The following is a 21,325-nucleotide window of genomic DNA, read 5'->3' on the forward strand; positions in this document are numbered from 1 at the left end:
AGCCCCACATTGGGCTCTCTGCTCGGCAGGGAGCCTGCTTCTTCCTCTCTCTCTGCCTGCCTCTCTGCCTACTTGTGATCTCTCTCTCTGTCAAATAAATAAATAAAATCTTTAAAAAAAAATTCAAGCTATAGGAAAAAAAGGGGAGAGTAATAAATCCCATTGAATTCCAACATAGAAGTATCTGCCATTAATAATTAAACATCACTCAAGGTGTGCTCTGGATATTCAGAGAAAGACTAGATTAATAAGATTTAAGAAAAATGGCATTGGTCTATACATAGTTTTCCTTTTTGTAAAGTAAATTTATATTCTAAATTAAACCGAAGGAAAGAAATCAGAAATTCTAAACTTCAAGTTAACATCCCATTAGCAGAAGACCTCTTGGGTCCTGGAAGACAATGAAGATAAGAAGGAGCAGATAGAAAGGTCCCTAGCTGGGGGTGCCTGGGTGGCTCAGTCAGTTAAGCGTCTCCTTTGGTCTCAGAGTCCTGGATGGAGGACCACATCAAGCTTCTTGCTTGCTGGGGAGTCTGCTTCTCTCTCTTCCTCTGCCCCTTTCCCTGCTTGTGCTCTTGATTACTCTCTGAAATAAGTAAATCTCAAAAAACCAAAAATTCCTGGTTGGCTTAGTTGGTAGAGCATGTGACTTTTGATCTTGGGTTTGGGAGGTCATGACTTCAAGTCCCACCTCAGAGGGAGACTTTAGGAAAAAAAGAAAAAAAAACAACTCTACAACATTAGTCACACATAAAAATATGTGTATGCATGAATATACATATTTAGATAGCTTATATTTTAAAATGTATTTAAAACCTACGTATCTAACTTTTCTCCCAAAATTATCCTTTTATTGGGGGGTGGGAGATTTTTCTATCCTTCGAGTGTCTGTCTATCCCATTAAGATTTCAGAGTTGTACTGAAGAAAGCCACTGGAGGCCAACTGTTTGATTTATCTTGATAATGAAGAGGATGCAAAATGGAAAGGACATGCTCATCACACACCACCACTGCTGGGTTCCAATATTCCTGCTGCTTTGACCCACAGGGACATCAGGCAGCCACTCCGTGTTCAGGCCACATGTGACTGTTGTCAGGGCTGATCTTACAAGGCCTCAGAGTAGCTTATGTTTAATTGAGTGTAAAATTCTAGGGAAAAGAAAGCTAAGAAATTCCCATTCCTGTAATCCTTTTGTGGTCTCAAGATTTGCTAGTATCCAAGCAGTGTGGTCATCCATCACTTTCCAGGTAGACCTAGATTTCTCTAGAAGTTCATAATCCAGGACTGTGTTGATAAATGAAAGCTGGTCGGCTGGAGGATGGACAGGAATGGGAGACCTTCCCTGTGTTTGTTGTGTCTTTGCGAAGGGGAGAACTGAACTAACAGCCTAGATGGTAGTTTCCGATGTTAATACTTTGGTATGAAAAGGTTTGATGTGGAAGCTTGTGTGTATGTTGACATTCTTTGTTGGCTCATTGGGGTGACACACTTAACCTCTTGTGCTGGGAATACTGGCTTCAATGGATCATAGCTACACCCTGCACTGAACTTGTCCTCAGTATCCCTGAATTGCCCCAATCGTGGTCACACCCCCTAGAGGAAATGGCTGTGACCACAAGCCTGTGGTCTTTAAGTGATTGAGACAGGACACCAAAGCCGAGCTCTAAGGCTTGATTTGGGAGAACTCTGAAAGGCTGTTCTAGGTGCAGGACTCAGCTCCCTACACAAGTGAATAAGGTTCAGTTGCAACAGCATCGTAGGTCAGCTTTACCTTGTACTCAGTCTTGCTGTCCTCCTTTTACTACAGCTGTATCTCTTAAGAGTGTTCGGCAAAAGAACTCCACACAAAATATAAGACCACATTCTCTCTCCTGAGAGGCTAAGGTAGAAAATAAGTCTAGTATATACTCAGCTTTTTATAAAGCTAAATTTTAAAGAATTGCCTTTTAAATTGTGTGTGTGTGAGAGAGAGAGAAAATGTCATCTTCAGAAAAAGAAAATCATGCTCATGATAAATGTATGACCTCAGCTCTGGAGTTCCTTTCCAAATAGTAAGGTTGGTTAGCAAACCAGGAATGCAATGAACTTATATATATCCATTTATTTGTCCTAGTTGTGACCATGCTGGAGGGAGTCATGAGAGGCAACTGTGTCCAAGATGATCTTGGCACACAGTCTCGGGGCTTCCCTTTGAGTGCCCAACCAATCTTATTCCCTTTTGATTTTACTCTTCTGTTCTATCCCTTCCCCAGAGCTCATTGTAATATTGGCATGAGTAGAGATGTCACGTAAGTGTGGGTGGGAAGGGCAAACTGGAGGGGGTGCCGTGAATCTCTGCACACGTGATCAAATGCTGACTGAGTTGGCTGCTCAGGTGACTCTTACGGCCGAATTCAGAACAGATGCTTTGACTTTATCCTTTCTATGTTTGCCTGTGTTACTGGGACTCTGGCATGTGCTACTGAAGTATGCTCTTTGTATTTTCTAGTTCACTTGACATAACATGCAATATATTTTCAAGTAACAGAAAATAGTAGACTTCAACACAAACTTTTTGTGGGCAAAAATTCTTCTGGAGCCAACAAGTGGCCACATTTGCTCCTCTCTGTGAGGCCACCATCTCTGTGGTCCCCACCAATCCCTTCTAAGCTCCCTGTGTCCCTGTCTGTCCCAGCCCAGGTCACCCTTGATCAGTCTGCATAATCCTGCATAATCAGTCTGCATAATCCCTATCTTCTCCTTTTCTCAATCTGTCTAGTTCCCTGTCTCTTTCAGAGCCCTCCTCTTGATTCGCAAGAGCTTCCTCTTGATTTAGCAAAAAGGCCATTTCCTGCAAGTCAAACGTTTTGGCTTTGAGCACAATTGCTTCTCCTAATAGCTTTAAAAAAAAAATCTAGAAATAAAAAAATCTCAATACGTAGAGTTTCTCTTGTATTGTTATAAGGAATTTAAACCTAGAGGCAATGTGGATGTTTCCGAGCAACCAGGAGAGGGATCAGATACAAAGAAGTACAGAAAACCATCCTTTCAAGACCCCATGGGCAGCATACATGAATGCAGCCTTCACAAGGCTATGTTGTAGCCCCTGTTCTGATCATCATGTCTTATGTTTGGAGAGATTTCCTGGTGTTCAGTCACTCACCTTCTTGAAGCTCCTCTATCAAAGTCTTCACCAATACCCTTCCCAGGTTGGCTGAGACCGCATCCCACTCTTCTCATTCCTATCATTTGATCAGTGTTAAGTTTAATCAAGGTGAAATTCTATTACCCATCATCTTGGTCTTTTAGGTGTAGGCTTCTTCTTCTTCTTTTTTTAAAAGATTGATTTATTTTAGAGAATAAGAGAGAGGGATGGGGCAGAGGGAGAGAACATCCAACCAGACTTCTGCTGAGCTCGGAGTCTGAGGAGGGGCTCAGTCTCACCACCTGTGAGATCCAGAACTGAGCTGAAACCAAGAGTCAGATGCTTAACTGACCGAGTCACCCAGACCACCCCTTGGGTGCAGATTTTAAAAGAGGGTTTGAGAAGCATGAATATAAATACAGGGGCTCTCTGATGATATTTCTGTCCCATGTTTCCTAGCAATGATTCCTGGAACCAATGAGTTTGGCAGAATATATTCACAATCCCCGTCTTCCTTAATTCAGCACATAGAGGGTTTTAAAAATCCATAACAAAGCTGCAGACGAAGCTCTGTAACTAGCTATAGGAAGCCATGTTCTAACTAAGCTGCTTCCTATTTCTAATTAAACCCTAATTCGAACTCATAATTTAGCTGAGCTGCTTTAATGCTCCCTGGGTTATATGAAAGATAATGGTAGCTTAACACCCTTGGGTGTTGAAATAATATCAAAGCTGTCTCACCTGCATGTGGAGAGATTTAAATAAAGAATAATCTCCTGTATTTGGTGGTCATTTCAAGACCTGTTTCATAAAATGGGCTTTCCACCGACTATCAATTCTTTCTCTTCTTTAACCCATCTTTTGCTCTGTTCAGTTATCACTTGAAAACATAGTCCTGGTCCTCTCCCAACGGTGCCTCTGCCCAGGGCTCGAAATGTGTGTTGGCAACAAAATACAGTCTCAAGTTAATACCTAGTATGGGTGACCCTGCCTGAAGTTCCCAAACCATTCCTTTTTCACAAGCCCTCATTGTTTAATCTCTTCCACCAAGCTTACTCTTGGGCCACAGCTGAACGCTTACCATGCCACAAGCCTAAGGATACAGTCCCTTCTCCATATTTTCACACTTGGTATTTTCTAGTTGAACTATTCTCCTTCCCTCTTCACCACATGAGAAAATGAGATCCTATATTCTGCTTAGATTAAAAAATAAAACCAAATAGACCCTTACACGTTTAGTCAAGATTGAAGAGGAGAAAACTGTGTGACATTGGAGATGATGAGAGTTCTGATGTGGGTTAGTGCTCTGTACTTCACGTGCCTATCCACTTTTCCACACCACAAAGTGGCTGGCATGACTATCTGAACAACCTGAGCAATGGGATTTCACTCCAAGTCCATTACGATTGGCTTTCCTTGTAGAGTGGTGACTGCAAAGGTCGGTGCTTTCTGCCAAATGCCACCTGGAACATGCCTGTAGCTGAAGTTGGGTTTATTAAACACTGCAGTGAGAGTGAATGCCCATCCAAAGGAACTGTGGGATTTTTCCATAAAGGGTGTCTGGACTTGGGTGGGGTGATTTTAGGAGGGTCAGAGGAATCGAGGGTTTGCTCTGTATGTCTTGGGTGTTGTCAAAAAGCAGAACAATTCTATGATGGGGTATCTCAATGTTATCCATAAGAGGAACAGAACAGAGGAAGGATAAGTCTGTAATTGGTAGAGAAGATTGGTCACTCATATTAGCCAAGAGAGGGGCATGTTTGGTCTTTGGTGGGTCAAATGGTGATTTTGCATCTTTTTGTGCTTAGATAAAGTTAGGAAGTGACCTTGTCTTGTCTCTGATATCATGGGCTCAGAGTAAGCATATCCAGTGTTGTTCTGTGAGACTGTTAATGTCTAACAGGAGAACAACACGGTCTCCCATGAGTGCCAGGCCAGCTTCAAACAATGCCGAAGCCCATTTGCAAGCTTCAGACCAGTTCCAGGATGTTAAGATTTGCTCTCCCCCTCCCCCCACCCCCATGAGACCGAAAAGTGAGAGATCACATGAAAGGTACTTCTGAATTTGTGACCTTGTTGAATCCTCTTTATGGGAATCAGACGCATAATCACATTTCTGGAATCTTCTGGATGAGACTTTAATTCAGAGATGACTGGAAGCAGCAGGAAGGGACTGACATTTGACAAAAGATGGCACTCCAAAGAGTGAGAACTTACTTTGCTGCAAGTATTGCCAGAAGAGAGAATCCCTGGTAAGAGACCAGGCAAACAGTCATTTCCTCCATTTTGTCCATTGAATCCCAGTCTTCTCACATCTGTGTATTTCTTGCAAGCCCCGGGTCTCTGTGGATGACTGTAGGTTTCCAGGTAGACTGGCTTCTGTTTTTAGAGTATTTTTTTCAGTGCTAACCTTTCTCCTTTGTGTCCTATCTTGCTTATGTCTTTGAAAATATCAAATTTATTATATAATACTTAAGGCACACCAAAGTCTAAAATGCAGCCAACACTAACATATCTACTGCTTAAAAATATCAACAATTTGGAATTCCCCTTTGATAGGCCTCTCTGATCTCCCTATCTGTGTCCCTACCCAGAGGTAACCATTATCCTAAATTTGGCGTTTCTTTCTCATACATTTATTTATACTTGATGCATATTTACATATCAGAAAGCAATGCATTGTGTCACTTTGAATGGTATTTTATTTCATATGAAAAGCTTCATATATATTCCATGTATTTGTGAAAAATCACTGATGTTGAAGCCCATAGCTCTAGTTTACCTGTTCTGTTATGTATCAATTTCTTTATGAATATACTCTAATTACCAACTTTCCTGTGTTAGACATGACATTAGGGTTGGTGGGTTTTGTTTGTTTGTTTTGTTTTGTTTTGTTTTGAAAGCAATACTACTACTACTATGTTTCCATACACCTGTCCTGCTATACAGGTGGGTGAAATTCTGTAGGATTTATATGTAGGAGTAGAATTTCTGTGTCTGCAACTTTAACTCTCTAATCACATCAATTCACCCACCCATCAGCAGTGTAGGAAGTTTCCCCAGTCTCCATAGTCTAACAATGTTTATTGTTGTTGGATTGGACTTTGGAGTTTCTGTGTTATGATGAAATGAAACCATATCATGTTTATTTTCATGTATATTTTCCCATTCACTGGCTATAACTTAGGCAAGTTTTTACATGGTATTTGCCATTCAAATTGTATCCGTTAACTGAATTGGCTGCTTCTATCATTTGCTTGTTTGTCTTTTTATTAGAGAAGGGTTTTTTTTTTCCTTCATTGCATATAATGTTTCATTTATTGTATGGTTGCAAGTATCATAATTTGTGGGTTACCTTTCCATTCCTTCCTTTTTGATGAATGGAAGTTCTTTCAGTGTTAATGTGGTCAGATTGTTCCAGTGCTCAGTGCTGAGTAAAGAACAGCCCATAACTTGGTGGCTTAAAACAATAACAGTTATGTTCTATCCATGGTTTCTTTGGGGCAGCATTTGGGGAAGGGCGCAGCAGTGATTCTGACTCATCCTCTCTTCTGTGGTTGCAGTGGGATGGTGGCTGGAACTGGAATAGCGGGAAGCTGACGGGGCATTTCTCTTGATGTACTCAGAACTTCCCTATACCATGTCTCTGTAGGGTCTGCCTTGGTTTTCTTCATAGCATGACAGCATGGGATAGTTGAGCTGTTCACTTGGCAGTTCAAGATGTGTGTGTGTGTGTGTGTCTCAGCAAGCAAGGTGGAAACTATATTGCCTGTAATGACTTAGCCTTGGAATTTTACAGGGTTATTCTATTGTATTCTTCAGTCACATGAGTCACAAAAGCCCAACTTATCATGTTACTATGATTCTCATCCTAGAGCACATGGAATGGGAGATATTGCTGTGGCCATCTTTGGAAAATATGATGTCATGTAAATTTACCAATATTTGCCAATTTCTTTTAGAATCTTGATTTAGAAATCCTTCTCCAACTCAAACCTATAAAGACTTTCTCCTACATGTGTCCTTTTAAGTTCTAGAGCCTGCTTTATAAAATTATCTCTTCCTACATCTGGAATTGATTTTGTGCATTTTTTGAGGAAATAAAGTAGTTCTAATTATTCCAGCACACTATTTTTCTTTTTACCAGGGATCTGAAATGCTAGATTTGTTATAAATTTTCATGGATGCAAAATTCTATTTCAGAACTTCTTATTCCATCATGCTGAATTTATTTACTTGCCATAACTTTTAAAGTCTCACATTCTTAAAAACTATTCTACTCCTTGCCTTTTGTCCTTTGATTTATATACAGTTATAGATATATCTATATCTATACTATATCTATATCCATAAACTCAAAGTCTAAGAACTAAAAATCCCTGTTTGAATTCTTTTTCATAATTGAACTGAAGTTATAGAATGGTTTGGGCAGAATTGTCATTTTTAACATTTCATCCTATTATATATAGTATGGTAATGGTCTTCATATATAATACACAGAATTATATATTCTTTTAAGTTCAGACATACTGTTTTTTTTTTTACACGACTTTCCATTCTAGTAAACAGAAATGCAGATGGTTCTTTTAAGTTGGTCTTGTGTTGAAGATATTTGCTGAACTCAATTTCTAGTAAGTCTAAAATGTCTATTTCTTGGATGTTCTAGTAAAAAATAAATTTTCTTTCTTTTCAATCTTTTATTTTTCTTGTCCTATCTCTCTGATGAAGATCTCCCATATAAATATTCAAAAGAAGAGGTAATGATGGGCATTCTTGATCCAAGTTTCAAGCACTGGCTCTAAAGTGTGCCCTATGAAGATAGATGCTGTAGATTTTCAGTACATACTTCTTATTTGGTAAAATGTTTCCTTCTATGCATAGTTCACTAAGCGCTATTGATCATGGATGATACTGACTTGTATGGAATTCTTTTCCAGCAGTTGTCTTGCTCATACGATTTTTTTCAGTGACAATGAATATTAGTATATTTTCTATATTTAAACCAACCCTGAATATCCGCCATTTGTACAAATTTATCTTAACATGTATATTTATTGCTAAATTTAGTCAACTAGTAATTTCATATAGGTGGTTTGCATCCATGTTCATAAGATTGATTGGCTTACAATTTCCCCTTGTGCTGTCCTTACTTGATCCTAAGACTATACTATGATCCTATAATTGTGAGAAGAGTGATATCAGTGAAACCAGCAGAGTAAGGGACCCAAGAATACATCTTCCCATAAAAGCTATGGAAAAAGACTGGCAAAAAGTGGTATAATTACTTCTGTGGAATCCTGGAAACCAAAAGCTTTCAGCAATGAGGGGAATACTTAATGAAGAAAACCTGGTGAATCTTGGTAAGGTGTGTGTCTTAAGGTATTTAAATTCTCTTGGTCCCATCCTTCACTCCCTAGATTCCAAGTAGCATTGAAGAGAACCCATATTCTACATTAAAGGGAGCAGAACAGACCTTATTCACAAATAACTGGTTTTTGTGTTTTTCAAGAAGCACATCCATTTGATGTAAGTTGCCAAATTTATTGGCTCAAGTTTAATACTCCCTTTTTACTCTATTGTCTATAGTAATGTCACCTCATTTAATGTCAATATTTTTCTCAAGATTTTACTTTTTTTTTTTTAAATATTTTATTTATTTATTTGACAGACAGAGATCACAAGCAGGCAGAGAGGCAGGCAGAGAGAGAGAGAGGGAAGCAGACTCCCTGCTGAGCAGAGAGCCCGATGCGGGACTCGATCCCAGGACCCTGAGATCATGACCCGAACCGAAGGCAGCGGCTTAACCCACTGAGCCACCCAGGCGCCCCAAGATTTTACTTTTTTTAAAGCAATCTCTACACACAACGCGGGGCTTAAACTTACAACCCTGTGATCAAGAGCTGCATGCTCTATGGGCAGCACCAGCCTGGCACCCTTCAATACTGATACTTTACCGTTTTTTGTTTTGTTATGTTTTTCCTTCAACAATCTGCTTAGATGTTCATCAGTTTTACTGATCTTCTCAATGAATTACCATTTGGTTTCATTGTGTTTTCTTCATTTTTCTGTTTTCTATTTCACAGATTTCTGCTGATTTTTGTTACTTGGGCTCAATTTACTTGTTCATAAAGGTGAATATTATTTGAGATCTATCTTCTCAAGTAAGTGTCGAGTGTCCTAAATCATCCTCCAGCGCTGCTTTAGCAACTTCTCATATTGATATGTTTTCATTTCCTTTCAGCTCAAAATGATTGCTGAATTCCTTTTTTCCTCCAGCTTTGAGATATAATTGACATATAACCTCGTGTAAGTTCAAGTCGTACAGCTTGATACATGTATATATTGTGAAATCATTACCACAAAAAGGTCAGTTAACATCTTCATCACTTCACATAATTACTTTTGGGGTGTGTGTGTGTGTGTGTGTGTGTGTGTGTGTGTGTTGAGAACACTTAAGATCTACTCTCATCAAGAACATTCATGGAAAAGACTGATGACTGACCATACTACTAAGAATCGACAGAACTCTGATGGAAAAACTAATAAGATCCTAGCTTCTAAGATTTTTTTGTTTGAAAGATGATTGGTTCTTCTACTTTTCCAGATTTAAGAAAACTTTTTTCCCCCTCAAACTATCCACAGTTTGCCAGCCTATACCTTTGTAAACAAAGATGAAAACACTTTTTTTTCTCCCTACCTTTCCTCTCCAGAATTCAAACTCTTACTATTCTTATTTTCATGACAACATAATTATTTCCCAATTATTATAGGGAAGATCAGTAAGCCTCTGTTCTTCTTACAGCAGGAAAGAATGGCAGCAGCCAGTGGCCTGAAGTCAGCACTTTGGCTCATGATCACTCATGAGTCCTAGCTGTTAACCCTTTGCACTCACAGTTGGGATGTTGTAAAAGGATTAACCCTATTGCTGGACAATGGGAAGCTGAGGGCAGATGATCATGAATAGAGCCTTGTGGGGTCAGGAAGTGTGGAAAGACATTTGGGCTTGTCCACAGGTGATTGAGGCAATCCTCAGTCTTACCCTATCCCTGTTCATAGGGCGCAGACATCCTGTGGCAGTCGGGAAGCTGATGTCCTAGCCCAGTATGGACCTTAGCAACTGACCCCCTCAGTAGGTGCAACAGATGGGGGTGAATAAATGCAAATATTGTAGCACCCAGAGGATGATGGCATATTGCCAAGGATGCCAGAATGCTCTTGAAACTGTGATTTGTTAATATAGTAACAGCATGTCCTGTGTGTTCTAAACCATCCCCAAAGTAACTGCCAAAGAAGTCCAGGGGTCACCGACCAGAGTTGCCAACATGTTATAGGTAAGTTGCTTATATTGGCTCTGTGCCTTTGAGTGGAAGGTCTAAAAATGCCTTGGGTTATGTGGATGCCGCCTCTGGCCTGACCCCAGTCTTCCCCTGTCACTATAACCAGGTTGCCACCCATAGGGGATTAGAGAAGCTGAGTACCAGGGACAGATACCCTCATCCAACAGTGATATGGTGTCACAATTCAAAGGTCATGAGATGCAAGACTGGGCAAAAGAACTGGAGAGGAGTTTTTATTGTACTGTAAGGCAGCAACAAGATTCCTAGCAACAAGGTTCATAGAAAAAATGGAATATCGAAAGGGCGAATGAATCAGTAACCAGTAAAACCACCTTGGCCAGATGGACTAAAGTACTGTCCCAGGCATTAATACAATGGAATGATCAACCAGTGTGGCCTGTTGCAGCATAGGGCAGACTGGTATCCCTGCTGAGACTCCCAGCACAAGAAGGGAAGACCTCCATTGCCCTATCACCATGTACTGAGGTGCTATGCTGCTGGGAACACCAGCCCCCATGATGCCTAGGAAAGAGAGGATCTCCTAGAATTTGCAGGGGGCCCTTCGACTGGGACAGGTGAGCTCCTCCTCACTCCTGGGATCTTGTCAGCCTGCTGTAAGCTGAACCCGTTGAAACACACTCCACTGGGAAAAAAAAAACATGCACCATTAGAAGAGGGAGGAAGTAGAGGTCCTGGCCCATCATATGGATTAATACAGGACTAAACTTGAACTTTGAAGACTGTGGAAAGGCAGGTCAGAGATATACAGCAGACAAGGCTTATCTAGAAGTTTCCTCAGTTATTAAAATGGCCACCTCCAATCTGGAGAGGCTTACCTCTTTCTTTGGTCTCTTTTTGCCCTCTGTGCCAGTTGGCGAACCAATAGTTTATCTCTTCTTGATCATCCCATCCTATCATGTATTCAGTGGTAGCTCACTGTGCTTGGCCAGTTTTCTTTGTAAAGATGTCTACTCAGGTCCGCTGCCTGTTTATTCAGATTTGTTTTGTTTTTCAGTGGTAAGAGTTCCTTACATAGTTTGGATAGGAACCCCATATGGGATATACGTAGCTTGCAAATATTTTTCACCTGTTCTCCCAGTTAGAAGGCTGCCTTTTCATTTTTATTTCCTTTGCTTAGCAGAAGCTTTTTAGTTGGATTTAGTCCTTTTATTTTTGCTTTCTTTTCTTGTGCTTTGTGTCCTATCCAAAAAAAAAAAAAAAAAAAAAAAATCACTGCCAAGGCCAATGTCACAGAATTTTGCCTTTGTTTTTTTTTAAAGGAGCTTTATAGTTTCACATCTTATATTTAAATCTTTAATCCATCTTGAGTTAAATTTGGTGGTGGCATAAGATAGGGGTCCAAATTTTGCATGTAAAACATCTGAATTTACCAATTCCATTTATTTAAGTGACTATCCTTTCCCCGTTGAGTATTCTTGGCATCCTTGTCAAATATTGACCATGCATGTCTGGGTTAATTTCTAGGCTCTTGATCCTGCTCCATTGGGCTATGTGCCCATTTTCATGACAGCACTCTGCTTTTATCATTATGATTTTTGTTTTCTTACCAAGTTTTGACTTAATGTCTATTTTGTCTAAATTCTATTTCATCTTGCTTTTATTTTCCCTTTGCATAGAATATCTTTTCCCAACCATTTCCATTTCTCCTTGAGCTAGTATGTGTCCTTAAAACTTCTGTAGGCCACATGTACTATGTTTCCTTGTTTGTTTCTTCCTCCATTTAGCCAATCTATACCTTTGAATGGAGGACTTAATTCATTTATATTAAAAGTAATTATTGGTAGTTAATGACTTAGGGATGCCATCTTACCAGTTTTCAGACTGTTCCCTGTTCCTTTCTCTCTCTCCTGTTGCCTCCTTTTGTGAATTACTGATTTTTTCCCTAGTGGTGTTTTCAGTCTTTTTCCTTTACCTTTCCTTTTATGGATCTACTATAGGCTGTGCCTTGCATTGGTGTCTGTGCCTTAAGAGGAAGTAGGCAGCTCTTGCTCTCTTCACATACTGGCTTTGTCAGGGAAAGCTCTTCCCTCGTCGTTCTGTACGGAGATGCTGGCTGGGCTCTCTGGTGGTCTCCATAGGTAGGCTTGCTGCTGAAGTCCTTGTGCAGGCAGTTCTGGTACCTACATCATTAGCAGGTGGGTAGACCTGGTGTTTGACCTCATCAAGGCCAGCTTGGGGCTTGCGTCTGCTGGATGGGGCCTGGCGCCTGGGCCTGTGGGGACCATCCCAGCTCTGGAGGCCACTGAAGTGGGCTTGGCATCCAGGTCTGTGGGGACTGACACAGTCCTGGTTCACATTGGGAGCCCGAGTCCATGGGAGCTGGTTGGAGGCTGGAACTACTGGGATTGGCCTGGCACTGTCGCAGACCAGGAGCCTGTGTCTGTGTAATCCAGTCTGGAGGGCAATCTAAGAGGAGTCTAGGGCAGGCCCAGATTCTGGGCCTAAAGGAGCCTCCTCCTAAAGGAGTCTAGGTCCATGGAGGCTGGTCTTGACATTAGGGCAGGCTGGGGATCCTGAGGCTATGGAAGCTGGCCTGTATTGGGCAGGTATGGGCCTGGGGCTGTGGGAGCCAGTCTGGCACTGGGGTGGGTCAGGAGCCTGGGGACATGAAAGGAGACCCGGTGCTGTGGCTAGTAGGGAGCTTGGCTTTGCAGGAGTCCACCTGGGGCCTGGTATCACTGGAGTCAGCCAGTGGTCTGGGACCATGGGAACTGGCCGGTACTGGGGTGGCCTGGGAGCCTGGGGTTATTAGGAGTCACCTGGAGCTGGTGTGTGCCTGGTTCTGGGCGAAGGTTGGGACTCACTTTATCTTTTGCCCACAGTATGGGTATCTTGCTCTGGGGCTTCAGGGAGGTGTGACAGGTAACTCAGACTATCTTTCCTACAGACTTGAACATGTCTTTGATTTTTATGCCCCATCCAGACATTATAATCCCTTACCCAGAATACTTAGCTCTCAGGAAGTTATTTTTGTGTGTAGACAGTTATACAAACTGATATTTCTGGGAGGGGACAAGCACTGGAAATTCCTGTACCATCATCTTGGTGACCTCACTTCTAATTTCCCTTTTTAATCTTTGACCCATGGGTCAAAAGTTTATTGAAAATTATTTTAGTTTCCAGGTATTTGGGACTTTTTCAGGTATCTTTCAGTTATCTATTTCAAATCTTGTTTTATTGTGGTGAAAGAACACTGTCTAGGACTTGACTCTTTTCTAAAATTTGTTCCAACTTTGTTTTTTATAGTTTAACTTGGTAAGTGTGCCAGATATATCTGAAAGAATTCTGTTTTTTAGGTGTTGAGCTCTATACCTGTGAGTTGGGTCAAGTTGTGGCACATCTTCTGTGTCTTGACTTAGACCATGGTGTTAAAATCTAGGACTTCATTCATGTATTTATTGCTCCTTAGAGTCTCATGCGTTCTTGTTCTATGTGTTTGAAATTCTGTTATTAGATGAATAAACATTGAGACGTGCCTCCCCCCATCTTCTGAATTATTTTCCTGTATCATAATTATATTAATTATTTTTAATCCACACAAGAGATGATGTTGAGACAGTATTCATTTGTGTTTATTCCTTGATTCTTCCCATGGCTTTTCATCCTTTCCTGCATTTCTGTGTCTTCTCTCTGGGATCATTGTCCTTGAACAATTCTTTCTGACCTTAGCTTTAGAGCAACTTCGCTTAAGATGAATTATTGCAGTTTTTGGTTTTCTGAAAACGTGTCTTTGAAGGATTTTTTTGTTCAATATAGAATTCTTGATTGGTGGTTATTCTTCAGAAACTGAAACATGTGGTATCATTGTTTTCTGGGTCCCATTGTCACTATTGAGAATTCAGGCCCTAGTCTCCTTGTTTATTACTTTGGCAAGGGTAATATGCCTCTTTGTTTGTTTTGTTGGGGATTTTTTGTGGTTTTGTTTTGTACCTTTTCACATCTGGATGCTTTAAAACTGTACTGTCTGGTTTTCCGTGTTTTTACTACAGTGTGCCTAGGTGTGGTTGTTCTTCATATGTATTTTGCTGGGGGTTTTCAGAACTGCTTTTGTCTATGGGCTGATGTCTTTTATTAGTTATAGAAAATTCTCTTTAAATATGGTATGTTACATTCTCTCCTGTGTGTGTGCACACATGTGTATAAATTCACATTTTCTCACTGCTTTAATTTCAAATATTTTCTATTAATGTGTCCTTCATTTCACTAATCTTTATATAATCTGCTATAAACCAATCATTGTGTTATTCATAGGTGACAATTTTCATTATAGTTCATACATTTCTATTACTCTTATAATTCTTCATATTTTCTCCTATTTCTCTATTTTTTTTCTCTATTTAAAGCAGTCATGTAAATCCACTTCTCTGCTAACTCCAGGATACCAGTTTATTCTATTTTCTTTCCCCACTTATTATGGTTCTTCTCCTAGGCAGACCTAGAAATTTTTACTGAATATAGGACATTGTATAAATATATATATATATATATGCCTCAAGATGAACTTTTGGGTAATTTTCACAACGAGGGTTTGTTCTTTCTTTGGTTAGAGTAGGGACACAGTACCTCAGTACAATCAAGGTCTAAATGGAATTGATCCTGGGTTGGAGTTTTGGTAGGAATCAGTCTGTTGTTCAGTCTGTTGTTCTTTTATCTCCCATCCTTAGCGTGTAAACATCCAGTGTTCTCAATTGACGAAAAGGTGTTTAGTTTGGGGCTTCCTTCTGGTAGACCCTCTCCTTATCTTGAAATTAACAAATGTCTTGCGAGCAAAATCCGCGGTGCCTGAAGGACAGGTTCTTTTCTCTGTGGGCCCTCAAACTGCTGAGATCTCTTCTGGTTTCTCTTGCAAGCTTTGCCAATTTTATGTTTTATGCACAATACCCACAATAATTTCAGTAAAAAGCATCTTTATGTTGTCACTCATCTGTCCCTTTTCCAGAATGTTTACTCCTATTTCTCAATCCATTAGTGCCTCCGAATACTGTTAGCGATTTTTAAAAATTTATGGCATTTTTAGTTTTCACAGAGCACCCTGGTCTGTACAAGTTCTTTCCATCCTTTGAGCTTCTAATTTGAGTTTATTTTTACATGTTGTTTATCAAATGTCCTGACCATTATTTTATGGACTCTTCTTCTCAGTTTTTTCTTTCCTTTATCTTCTATGAATATTTTAACCACACTGTTTTTCCATTACTGTTCTGTTTCTAATAATTTCATTATTTTTGAAGTTCTTGGAGGTAGAATTGTCGTTACTCCAGCTGACTCCTGATGGTGGCTTGTTTTCTGTTGCAGTGGGTAAATTTTGGTTATGAGACCATGTTGCCCTGATATCAAGCCTTAATCTGTATGTCAAGGGGCTTATGCTGAAGGTGCATTCTTCCAGAACGAATTTGCTTCTGTCACTTCAAATTCTTGACTCTGTGTTCCCTGAGCCAATCTAAATTCAACCTTCAGATTTAAGTTAGGGCCATTGAGTTGGTTGAATAATGGCCCCTCACAAAGTCCACCTCTGAATCTCTGGAACTTGTGAATGTGCTACTTTATATGGCAGAAGTGATCTGGCAGACATAATTAAGTGAAGGACCTAGAGATGAGCAGAGAATCCTAGAGTACCCAGGTGGGCCTGGTAGAATCACAAGGCTCCTAAGAGTGAGGCAGGTGGCCACAGAGAAAAGCAGCTTCACAGCTGGCTTTTAAGGTAGAAGGGGTGGTCATGAACAGCATCTGGAAGCTGGAAGAAGCAAGGAGTGGGTTCTCTCCTGAAGTCTGCAGGAGAAACACATTCCCAGCTGGTTTGGTTTTAAGCTCATTAGACCTATTTTGGACTTCTGACCTCCAGATTGCTATGAGAATAAACGTGTGCTTTAAGTCAGAAAATTCATAGAAATTTAGGACTGCAGTAAACTAATACAGGTAGCTTGGGTTTACAGACTGTCTGGGAGACACCCCCCCCACCACCACCCCTGCCCCCCTCACCCTCTGCCCATACAGAGGCTGGAATGGACTCCTCTTGCCTCCCCTCCTGCCATAGCCCTGGCACTTGTAGAAGTTTCAATCTAATGCCCCGGCTTTCTTGTAAGGGTCTAAGGGATTTTTTTCTCCCTCTAATTCTGCCACTGTTAAAACCAAATATGTAGTTTTTTCATGTCGGCAGATGCCTCAGGCAGCCCGTCAATCCTGCATTCCCTTCTCTCATGTTTGTAGTTGTCTGAGATTTCTAGGTGTTGGCATCAGGAGACAGAATCTAAAATTGCTTAGAACTTTATCTATAAGATGAACATTATAATACCTATGTAAGTGTTTATAAACATTTAAATATTTCAATGATAAAGAGGATTCTGGTAACTTAGTTTCTCCAAACAAGCCAGATTAGTCATTCTTATTTGCTTTCATACCAAATTTATAAATCTACAACTCAATTTTGTGGTTATGACACATCCTGACAAGAATTGCATCAAAGACCGTATTTTGTATGGAGTAATTTCAAAGCAGTCTGGCTTCTTTGGGAACCAAAAACATAATTGAAACCATGATTTGAGGTATGTCCAATTCAGATCTCCACCTTTAAAAATATCTGAAGCAATTTCTTCCTTAATTTGAGACTTTAAAACACAAGCATAAAAGATTGATTGAGAGTGATAGAACCTGCATGTTGGAATTAAAATTTTGTGGAAATTGATTTGTGGCTTTCACCTTCAGACCAAACTCTGTATTAAGAGGGTATTAAATCAGAGTCAAGACATGAACAGGGGTAAACGGCCTTTCCAGAATGCTGGAAAACTGAAGGCAGAGATATTAATCAGGGATATTTGGAGAAGGATACTAATTTCTATGTTCAGGGGAGGACATAACTTGTCGATGCTGAATTCAGAACAAAGGGAGCCTGCTTCATTCTCTGAAACTAAAATGTATATTAGATATTTGGTGTGTGGGCTTCTTTTCAGATAAGGCTGAGTGTAAGATGGTAATTTAGTAGCAAGAATTTCTTGAGGCGATCCTAGCTTGTAAGGACAATGTGCCCAGCAACTGGATGTGTTATGAGGACTGAGGCCACCTGGGACCAGAGATCCTGCATGCTTTCCTGTCCTGTATTGCCACAGGACATTTGATGTCTTTGCATCATTGGTTAAGCAAATTGAGGATTCCCGTAAGATTAAATCTTCTGTAGGAAGAGCTGCAGAGCTTTATGTAGCATTCTATATAGTTCTAGAAGCTCTAATGATACAAAAAAGATGGACTTACTATAAAATACTACAAAATACAGTTCTGTACTTTCATACCAGATTGACTTCAGGTCTCTCTTGTAAATGGTAAAACATTGAGCAATAATTTACATTAATGTAAATAATAGGTAAAACCTGTGAGCCAGTGAATTCTTTCCTGATATGAGTAGTATGTTACTATTATTGTTAATACTAAAAAGTAGTATTTGTTACTATTACTATTATAACAACTAATAACCGTTGTTATTCAGACACTGCTCTGTAACTCAGGGCTACCACAAATTATCTCATGCTGTATTGCTTCTATCTCAAATAACATAAATTTCACACGAAATTTTCAAAAGTAGCTTTCATGCAGCTGGAAGATCCATGAAATAAGCAAGACTTCAGCACGGCTGGATCAGGGCACTCAGATAAGGTTTTCAACAACCCCCTCTCTTCCCTTCTCCCTCCACGTATCTTCTTCCTTCCCTTTTCCTGTTCACCTTCATATGTTTACTCTTCTCCTCAATGAGGACCTCATTTTCATGATCTCTTTATCCCCTGCCCTCCACCCCGTGGCAAATGATAGTGACCCAAACTCAAGATTTAGAAGATACCTTCACCTCTTGACTTCAGAATAAGGTTGATGGGTTCTCTCCAGTTATCTACATGTCAGGTTTTGGAGATGATTTGTCTGGGCCACGGTGATCTAATCACTGTGGTCAGAAGTGGGAAGGCTGGGACTAATCACCGTCATTGTGGGAAGAGGTGGAAGGCAAAATCAACCCTACCCAAACTACAGGGAAGATGTTCCCCACAACCAAGTGGAGATATTTATTAAGAAGGTAGAAAGAGGGGTGCCTAGGTGGCTCAGTGGGTTAAAGCCTCTGCCTTCAGCTCAGGTCATGATCTCAGGGTCCTGGGATCAAGCCCCACATTGAGCTCTCTGCTCAGCAGGGAGACTGCTTCCCTCCCTCTCTGCCTGCCTCTCTGACTACTTGTGATCTCTGTCTGCCAAATAAATAAATTTAAAAAAAAAAAAGGTAGAAAGAAACTCACAGTAGATTAAAAACAACAACAACCCCCCCCCCCCGCCAAATAGCAGACAGAATTCTTTATGTCCCATGCTCTCCTGTATTGGTAGAGTCTTTATATCTGGGCTCTTACCAGATAGGCAGAGTTTTAACAACTGGGTCTGTAATTGTTTATAGTTCAGATTTTAAATACTATGTCTCATCAATACTTAGAATTCTCAATAAAACTAAGCTCTAGAAGTGTCTCTGGCTGCACTGAGGGCATTTCTCCTCTAATGTACCTTGCAGAAATACCCGCTCGCAATTACTCGGGTTGACTTCTCTCTCTACTTGTAGAGGGTGCAGTTTGCTGGATGACTTTCCAGTTAAGTGTTCTCTGGTGGTTGATTTAAGGCAGAAGGGGAGCCCTCTGCAGCTTGAGGACCAGTGGGCTCTTAGCCAACAACTGACCTGAGGCAAGCTGCAGTCTTCCCAACTTGGCTGAGCTGGTTCTGTGCATAATCTGATTCAAATTTTACATCCTTGTCATGTCTCCGTTTAGAGACATTTTTAATTAGTACTAGTCACAGTAATTACTGGAAATTCACTTTTTCCATTGATTTCTGGTGCTTATAAAGTGCCTCATTAAGTGCCACTAGAGTTTAGTTGCCCTGTTCTGAGAGTTGGCATAAACAGACTCTGTGGGTGTGAACTATGCCTCCGCAGGGCATCACTCATCTCTGATTGGTCCTGCTCCTTCCTGGCCCAGGATTCAGTCATGATACACATTTGCGAGTTGCAAATGTTTAATAAACTTTCTTAAAAGTGAAATTTACTTCCTCTAACAATGTATGCAATGACTCTTGAACGGCCAACAATTCAGAAACAAACACAGTGGCTTCTCTCTGGACTGAAGAATATGTGTGTAATACAAGTGAGAATCAGTAAGGACGTGTTTAGATTGGAGCTCAGGGTTGAGACAAGTGGACCACTTAAGGGGGTATCCTTTCGGGGACACTGCCTTACTTGTTGCTTCCCCAGCCTCCGAATTCAGCTGCTCATCAATGTGTGGTAAGAGATACAATCCTTTAGCTAAAAATAAAATTTAACAGGCCAGACTATCTTACTGCTTATGTGTTCATGTCTTCTATCCTCTACAAAGTCCTTAAAATTTTAATAATTTTGGTCTTTTTGTTCGTTAAAAATAGAATTTTTGATTATATAGCTTTTCTAATTATGTTACCTAATAGAATTCATACAGTACATAAAAATGTGAAGAAAGTATATATCTCCTTTTCAGGTTATCTTGAAATAACTACCAGTAAGGTTTTGATGAGGAATTTTTTTCTTTGATGCACACACACACACACACACACACACACAATTTTATATAAATGGCATAGAAATGCTGATTTTGTCATTATCTGAAAATACTATGAACTATTAAGTTTATCTACTAAATTTTGTTATCAAAAATCACATTTTAGGGGCACCTAGGTGGCTCAGTCCATCATGCGTCTGTTTTTGGCTTGGGTTGTGATCTCAGGGTCCTGGGATCAACCCACTCCCCCTTCCACTGGGCTCCTTGCTTAGTGGGGAGTGTCCTTCTCCCTCTGCTCCCTCATTCTCCCAAATAAAGAAAGAAAAAAGCTTTCTAAGTTCAAAAGGTATTACTGATGCTGTAATTGAATATTCTTTACTAATTTTTTCAACCAGCTGCTGTCTATTCCAGTAGTTGTGTTTTTCCAGGAGTTTCTTATTCTGGATTGTCTCTATATTCTCTCATGTGGGATCCTGAGGTGGGTCACTTTTTAGGTGAACACAGTTCTGTCAGTCACACTAATAATGCTTACGAAGTCCTGAAGAATCCGCCCCTCTGGGCTGGCTGCCTGCTGGAAGATAGCAGCTGTACTAGCAAGTGTTACATTCAGTCCGTCTCCCCTCAAGGCACCCAGCATATGCATCTTTGCTTTCCTTCTCGTCAGCTGTGAAGGCCAGCATTCTCCCAGCTTTATGGATATAGGAAATTTCACCTATTTATTTCCTATGTGCTTTGAAGGGCCAAAAGGACCACAATTCCTTCCAGAATGTTCATGAGGGCTAGTTCTGCCCTTTATCTCTGGTGTCCTTAGGGCTTGCAAGAGCAGCTCTTTCCACGGAACTCTTGGTGATTACAAGATGTTCTTTCAGGATCTCCTGTAGCACAGAGGTGGAAAATTCCCACATAGCTTTGTATGTCAGGATCACAGGACTTGCTTACTCCCTCCAAGCCAAACTCCTCTCCAACCCCAGGCTGCCTGCCTCAGGACAAGCACACCATTGGAGTTATCCTGGAAGATGGTTGGTTGCCTTAATTCCCAGCATCTACTCCCCATCCCCAAATATAGGAGAGGGCTTTCTTGTTTAATCCTTCCTACAGGTCTATGGAAAAAAAGTATCAGCACTAATTTAGTTGCTTATGAATCTTCTCCAGAACTTTGAACACAAAATAAACACTGAAGGAATCAAGAAGAATAGTAGTGAGAAAAGACCTTTCTTCATTCAAAGCTGAATTGAAGTGTTGTCATGCTAGGCCATTCCACTAAAAGGTAAAATCCTGTTTGCTTCCTAAAAGGTAATGGGTG

This window comes from Mustela lutreola, chromosome 4 (assembly GCF_030435805.1).
Source record: "Mustela lutreola isolate mMusLut2 chromosome 4, mMusLut2.pri, whole genome shotgun sequence".
Taxonomy (NCBI): domain Eukaryota; kingdom Metazoa; phylum Chordata; class Mammalia; order Carnivora; family Mustelidae; genus Mustela; species Mustela lutreola.